Genomic DNA, 6,479 nt, shown 5'->3' on the forward strand with positions numbered 1-6,479 from the left:
TTTGACCCAGCTATACCACTACTAGGCCTACACCCAAAAGAAATCAGAGAAAGAAGAAAAGGATCGATATGTACAAAAATATTTATAGCAGTTCTTTTCCTGGTAACCCCAGATTAGAAACTAAGGGGCCATCCTCCCATTGGGAAATGGCTAAACACACTATGATACATGAATGTAATAGAATGCTATTGTGCCATGAGAAATGATGAAGGGGACAATTTCAGAGGAAAGTGGAAAAACTTCTCCGAACCAACACAGAGCAATGGGACAGAACTAAGGGAATAATTTATACAATAATGATAACTGGACAGAGAAAAACAACCATGAAGGGCTTTAGAACTCCCATCAATGAAATGATAAACCACAAGTCCAAAAAAACGGATGAAACATACCACTTACCTCCTGACAGAGAGAAAGATGATGAACCCAAGAGGCAGAAAGAGACATATACTTTTACACATGGCTAATGTACGAATTTATTTTGCCAGGCTCTAGCTATCCATTGAGGACTTTTTTTTCCTTCTTTTTTTAACTTGTTAATGGATGGAGAGGGGTAATAAGAGGAAAACATTTTTAAAAGACATGTTACTTAAAAATAATAAATGATTTAATATTTAACAAGTGTTTAAATAATACATAACAATTTTAAGAAATTTCTATTTAATAAGGATTTATATACTATTTAATAAATATTTAAGTAAATATTTAATGCATTATTTAAAAATCAAACTTGCTTTTGTAAATTTTTTTTTTAAAAAAAGACACTCAGATTAGATGATCTCAAAGGCCTTTTCCAACCCCTCACATCAAATGATTCTGTTACATGAATAAGACAGGGATCCTGACCCTCAGGAACTCACTCTACTTAAGCCTTCAAAAGTTGGAGGAAACAAAGAGAGAAACTATGAATCTGAGCCTGATTCTCATCACCAAGGGGAGCTGCACGTTGACAAAGTTGAAATGATGGATGGGATGTTGGTGGGAAGTGACCTCTGTATCTTAGACTTTGCGACTGAGGAAAAGTAAGCCAGGTATTGTCAGACAGGTATTGTAGATCTGGAGAAGGCAGTTCTCAAAGGGTAAGAGGAAAAAGGGATAGTATACCTCGCACTAACCTTCTCCAAGAGTCATTCCCAGGAGCAAGGGTTGGTTTGACCTAATGAAATTCTGAATATGTAAAGAGAAAGAATTCTAATGAAAAGGAAAACAAGAAATTGTCTAAATCAAGGGTCCTTCATGTTTCCTATGTCATAGATCCCTTTGGTGATCAATTTGGTGACGCCTTCTCAGAATAAGTTTTAAAATGCAAATATGTAAGATTATAAAGGAAACCAATTAAATTTAATAATAATTAAATATTAAATATAAACTTTAATTTATTATTAATAATTATTAAATTTAAAATATTAAATAATAAATATTAAAATTTAATAATTATTAAAATAAAAAGTTAACAAACTCAAGACTAATGTGAGCACACAGGGAATCCTTTTCCCGACTTAGATTTTTTAAGAAGCTTGGACAGAAGATTTAAGCAAAGACAGAAAATAAAGAATAAATAACATGATATGGTCTTCTAAGAATAATGTCAGAGCTCAGAATAAGCTAAAAATATCAAAGAAAGCTAAGGACATGAAAAGTGGGTTATTTTTAGCTTAATTGGGGGATGGTTGTTGTCCTTCACTCTCGAAGAGGACCAAAACAACATCACTATGCTAGAATCAAGTTACAGTGGGTTGGACCGTGACTGATCAGACCAACATAAGCTCGGAATGTTCTTCTACAGGTTGGGCATAAATAGTCCATGGGAATTTTTGGGGTGGATTCTCTAAATTTTCATATCTCTAGTTTCTTTTGAGCTACTTCAATTCTGCTTTGCTCCTAGAGCACAGCACCTTCTCTGATGAGGGCACTCCATGAAAGAGGCAGATCAAAGAAGCTTCTATGGGTGAATGGGATGATGATAACACATAACAGGAAGAAAGCAGAACTACTCAGCTCTTCCTTTGCCTCTATTTTCTCTGACAAGGAGAATAATCTTTGGACTTAAAAGAATGGCACAAAAATGGATAATGGGAAACTGAAACCCAAGATCACATAGAGAGATAGTTAGCACCTACCTGCCCTTGGTGAGCTCAGGGCCAGATGAATTCTATCCTTTATCTATTGATTTTTTTTCTCCCCAATTGACAAGCATTTATCTTCTCTTCCTCCCACCTCCTCCCCTACAAAAAGGGAGGGGGGACAAAAGCAAACAAAATTTTTGGACCAAATATGCATAGTTAAGCAAAACAAATTCCACATTAGCCACGTAAACATGTATGTCTTATTCTTCTTCTGGAGTCCATTGCCTCTCCTGGTGGACAGCAAGTTTGATCATTGATTCCTCTGGAATCACAGTTGGTCATTGCACTGATCAGAAGTTCTGAGACTTTCAAAACTGTCTTTATACTGTTGTTGTCATTGTATAAATAGTTCTCCTGATTCTACTCACTTCCCTCTGTATCACTTCATATGCCTTTTCAGATTTTTCTGAAACTCTCTTTCCCATCATTTCTTAGGGCACAATGGCTATTTTACAGTCTATAGGCTTGATGTAAGGAAAAATGTCCTGATATTTAGAACTATCCAGAAGTGGAATGGGGTATTCTCACAGAGAAGTAGGTTCCTCTTTACTTTTTCAGGTAAAGGCTGGTTGACTACTTGTCAAGTATGATGTAGAGGGGACTCTTATCTGGGTATGGTTTGAACTGGATGGACTCTGAGGTCACTTACATCTCTTCAGTTCTGTTAGCCCAACCCAGACTACAAAAGTACCCAGTCTTGATCTGAAGCCAGGTCTCTGCCTGCATAATCACAAAACTGCTTTTATACCCAAAAGTAACATGACCCCTCTAGTGGTTTCTTTCCTTCTCTTAGACCTGGGATCCACAGACTGCTTAAGGTTAGATTTCATCAAGTCCATAAAACTGGATGGGCAAAAGACTGCATCTTTATTGTCATTGACTTCTAACTGAAATTTACCATTTCCTTCAGTTATGAATGTAGACAGCAAATGTTATCCTGAGAAGGGATCCATAAACTTCACCAGACTATCAAAAGGGTCCAAGACACAAAATAAGGCAAAGTGCTTCTGTTTTGAACATTGTTCAGTTTGTGATCTTCGTTGGGGTTTTCTTGGCAGAGATATTGGAATGGTTTGCCTCTTCCTTCTCCAGCTTATTTTATAAAGGAGGAACCTGAGGCAAATAGGATGAAGCGATTTTCTCAGGGCACACAGTTAGTAAATGTCTGAGGTCAGATTTGAGCTCAGGAAGATGAGTCTTCCTGATTCCAAGCTCAGGGTTCTATAACACTGCTGATGTCATTAGTCTTCTTCCAAAATGAAGGATGAACAACAACAATCTATTGTGCCACCCAATAGACTCTGCAAAACAAAGAATGATTGAAGGTGGAGAATAGAGAGAAAAGACAACAGAAGGCAGAATGCCAGGATCTCAGAATCCTCAGACAAGTTTTCCTGCCAGACCAGGAAGGTGTTGTCAAAACCACAGCTACCACTGACTTTGTGACAGAGCCATCAACTCCAAACCCTTCCACATTCTCTAGATCCAAGGCTTTGGGCAACTTTCTTAATGGTCTAGAACACAAGCCTTTTACTTTGTTCAGCACTTTCATTTTACAGGTGAGGTAACTGAGGCCAAAGGAGAAAAAGTCACTTGTTCAGAGTCTTAGAGTTAGTAAGTGAGACAAAACCAGGATCAGATCTCCCATTTCCTGATTCCCAGTATGTTGTCATTCCCAAGAAATCACACACTGCTTTCATTAGGAACAGGCAGCTATGTGGTCCAGCAGATTGAATGTTAGGCTTAAAGCTAGGAATGACCTGAGTTTGAATCTTACCTCACCCACTTATGAGCTGGGTGGCCCTGGGCAAATTGCTTAACCTCACTTTGCTTCAGTTTTCTCTTCTTCAAAATGGGGGTGAGAATAAGCACTGACTTCACAATGTGGTGAAGATACAAGATTCAGCTTCTATCCAGCCCTGGGGGGAGCAGAGAAGTGCAAAAAAAAAGCCACCTAGGAACTATAAATCCCAGTGACTGCCACAAAGGCTGAGGTGGCTAGATACTTTGGAGCTACAAGAAGTCAGTCCCAAACCTCAGTGTATTCCAGCTCTTATCTGCTGGGTGCAGGCATGTCTCCACTGAGGGAGGATCTGCTCTGGTCCTCTAGGCTCTTGGCAATGGGAGCTGCCTTTCTGCCCCCATAGTTCGGCTGTCCTGGCTTCTTCAGTGAGATAGCATCTAGAGTGAGACCAATTGTAGTGACTGCCCTGTACTTTGGGCTGGGCTCTGATCCAGGCAGGCAGCTGATGGAGAAGGTCCTCGGGCAGCTGGTACTAAAATAGTCCTAAAGTCTTATACACATATAATCAGCTCATAATTCTACCCAACTGTTATCAGCCAACCAAAGTGGTCTGAGGTCAATGCCCTCCCCACACACCCCTCTGACTACCTTTTTGTCACTTAGAGAATGTTAGAAACATCATAGAGGGAACTCCCAGGATAGAATTGGAGATCAGGGAGAGACTCACTTAGTACAATATTTGACACATAGTAAACACTTGAAAAACGTGTTTTTATTCATTCATTCACTTCAGTGGTCATCCGGAGTTGCCAATACACCAAAGGAATCCTCACTGATCATCAAGTCTGATAAGTGGTCTGCTTAGAGAGCTCCAAAGGAGGGAAATGACCACCATTCAAAGCAGCTGTTGGCACTTTGGGACAGCTCAAATCTCTAGGAAGGTTTCCCTGATGTCAAACCCAAATTAATTTTTTTGCAGCTTCACCCACCATGCCCCCAGCTCCTGGTTCTGCTCTGTGGAACCAAATGGAACATATCCAGGCCCTCCTCCAAATACTCAAAGGCTCCTCTACCCACCCCTTTCCAGTCTTCTTATACCTCACACCCTCTCAAATGCCCGGAGATCCACCAACACTGGCATCCTTGTTATTTCTTGCACAAGAAACTCCATCTCCCAAATCCGGGCATTCTCCAGGGCTGTCCCTCCAAGCCTGAAATGCTCTCCCTCCACAACTTCTCCTGACTTCAAGTCCCAGCAAAAATCCCACCTTCTACAGGAAGCCTTCCCCGATCCTTCTTCATCCTGGAGCCTTTGTTCTGTTCATCAGTTCCTATCATTCCACATATCTTGTTTGTTTCCATTGTTTGCATGCTGTCTCTCACATTAGATCAAGCTCCTGGAGTGCAGGGACAACCTTTTGCCTTTCTTTGTATAGCTAATACTTAGTAAGCCTTCCCTGAGTCTTCTGTTCAGGCTAACCATCCCCAGTTCCTTCAATCCAGTCTTCTGTCATGGACTCAGGGTCCTTAATTGTTCAGGTCACCCCTCTCCGGACACTCTCCAATTTATGCATGATGCCCAGAACTAAGCACAATCCTGGGGAGTAAGATTGGACTAGATCTGATCTCTGAAGTCCCCATTGAGATGCTATGGCTCCGTGTAACACTTGATGGTATGTTATCTACCACCTTTGGATTATTGTTTGTGTGAACCTTATCTCCTCACTCGTGCCTCGCCAAACACATGAGGAGAGCTCAGTAAATACTTAATGAGCCGAATTACCTATTCAGTCAGTCAACAGAATTGCTGAGTGGCCCACTCTATGACTGAGTGAACTGTGAGTGGACAGAGGACTTTAGGCTCAGCTCTGCTTTCATTTACTATTTCTGAACTGGAGAAAACCATTCTGAAAACTCTGCTTTACTTCCCCCAACCCCCACCAATCTAGAACACGAAGGGGAACCAGGAAGGATGGTCGGTTGAAGAGTTGGGATATAAAGGGATATAAAGGAAACATAATTCCTATTCATTTGACCATCCCAGCTTACATGCTTTCCACGCAAAAGATGATGCCCAATTTCATACTATTTTAAAGTTTGGATTCCTCTGGCTCCATCCCTCAATGCCTTTTAGATCCTTAAATTGGGGAAGGCAGAAAAAGCAGTAGAATGAGCTTAGACTGACTGAACTCTAGATGTTGATCCTGGCTCTGCTGTTAACAAGCAATGTGATGCTGGCTAAGACCTTTTCCTTGTCTTGGGCCTCAGTTTTGCTATCTGTAGGATAGGAAGGTTGAACCAGGCAGTGATAATTTATGTAAGTGTTTTAAAGCTCTCAAAGAACTCTGGATGGAGGTACTATATGTTATTATTGTTTTACAGATGAAGAAATTGAAATTCATGGAGGTTAAGTGACCAGGCTCACACAGCTAGTAATTATCAGAGGTAGGATTCAAACCCAGGACTTCCTGGCTCCAAATTCTGTAGTTTCCATTGGACCAAGTTGCTTCTCAGGTGATCCATAAGTCCCTGTCTGCTCTGACATCCTCTGTTCTAAGGTCCTTCCCAGCTCTGATACTCTGTATTCTAAGGTTCCTCCATCTCAGACA

The 6,479-nt window shown here is 40.6% G+C and overlaps 1 protein-coding gene across 9 annotated transcripts in view; it reads left to right on the forward strand.

Moving 5' to 3' along the window:
* Nucleotides 1–6,479, forward strand: part of ADGRG1 (adhesion G protein-coupled receptor G1) — a 73,304-nt gene that overhangs the window by 46,861 nt on the left and 19,964 nt on the right. Inside the window, exon 1 of one of the 9 annotated variants that reach the window (XM_027857937.1) lies at nt 6,282–6,315. The exons of the other annotated variants lie outside the window; for them this stretch is intronic. The gene's annotated coding sequence lies outside the window, so the exon portion shown is untranslated. Of the gene's footprint in view, nt 1–6,281; nt 6,316–6,479 lie in introns of those variants that run through there. 9 annotated transcript variants of the gene reach the window in all.

The sequence above is a fragment of the Vombatus ursinus genome, unplaced genomic scaffold (assembly GCF_900497805.2).
Source record: "Vombatus ursinus unplaced genomic scaffold, bare-nosed wombat genome assembly UNPS02012515.1, whole genome shotgun sequence".
NCBI lineage: Eukaryota > Metazoa > Chordata > Mammalia > Diprotodontia > Vombatidae > Vombatus > Vombatus ursinus.